This window comes from Otolemur garnettii, unplaced genomic scaffold, assembly GCF_000181295.1.
Source record: "Otolemur garnettii isolate 467f Iridium unplaced genomic scaffold, OtoGar3 scaffold00130, whole genome shotgun sequence".
Lineage (NCBI taxonomy): Eukaryota > Metazoa > Chordata > Mammalia > Primates > Galagidae > Otolemur > Otolemur garnettii.
In genome coordinates this window covers 5,044,341-5,045,594 of record NW_003852525.1, presented here as the reverse complement: position 1 = coordinate 5,045,594, position 1,254 = coordinate 5,044,341, and positions in this window count along the sequence as shown.

Below are 1,254 nucleotides of genomic sequence, written 5' to 3'. Positions count from 1 at the left end.
CCCGAGGCTGTGGGGAGGGGGCGTGGGAGGTGTTAGTCCAAGGTAGAAAGTTTCAGTTACGCAAGATGAATAAGTTCTGGAGATCAAATTCGCAACAATGTGACGACAGGTCCAATATTGTACTGTGGACTTTAAATTTGCCCAGAGATCTCAAGTGTTCTCACAAAGAAAAGAAAAACGGTAACTGTGTGGGGTGGTGGACATGTGAATCAGCTTGATTATGATGAATATTTCACAATGTATATGTATATTGAACCATCAAGTTGGATGCCTTAAACATGCACAATTTATTTTGTTTTTTTGTTTGTTTTTGGCCGGGGCTGGGTTTGAACCCACCACCTCTGGTATACGGGGCTGGCACCCTATTCCTTGAGCCACAGGCACCACCCAATTAAACATGCACGATTTTTAATTGTCAGTTATACCTCAATAAAGCTGGGAATAAAATCGGGCGAAACCCCCACCACCGCACGCACACACACACACACACACACACACACACACAGTCTCATACAAAAGTGGTTGCTGAGCAGTCTTGGCAAGGATGTAGGAAATACTCATGCACTCTTATTAAGCATATAAATTGCTACAAATTTTCCAGGAAATACTTTGTTTACGTGCACAACATTTTTAATATGCACACCTTTGACAGCAATTAAACTTCTGAGAATTTAATCCCAGTGACTTTCTCTTTTTTCCCCTTCCTTCTTTTCTTTCTTTCTCTCATTCATTTTCACTTTCTGCCTTTCCTTCTGTTTTCGTTCCTTCTTTCTGTCTTTCCTTCTACCTTCTCTTTGTTTGTCTTGTCTCTCTCTTTCCTTCTTTCCGTCTTTCATTTATTTCATTTCATTTTTTGAGACAGAGTCTCACTTTGTTGCCCTGGGTAGGGTACCATGGCCGTATAGCTCACAGCAAACTCAAACTCTTCCCTTGCCTCAGCCTCCCCAGTAGCTGGGATTACAGACCCCAGCCACAACACCAGACTGTTTTTAGAGACAGGGGTCTCACTTGGGCTCAGGCTGATCTCAAACTCATGAGCTCAGGCAATCCACCCACCTTGGCCTCCCAGAGTGCTGAGATTACCGGCGTGTGCCACCGCACCAGCCTGGCTTTCTGTTTTTCCTTCCTTCTATCTCTCTAAGAGTTCAGAAGCATGTTTATTAAGATGTTTACCCTGGCTCGGCGCCTATAGCTCAACCGGCTAAGGTGCCAGCCACGTACACCTAAGGTGGCGGGTTCGAATCCCCAGCCCGG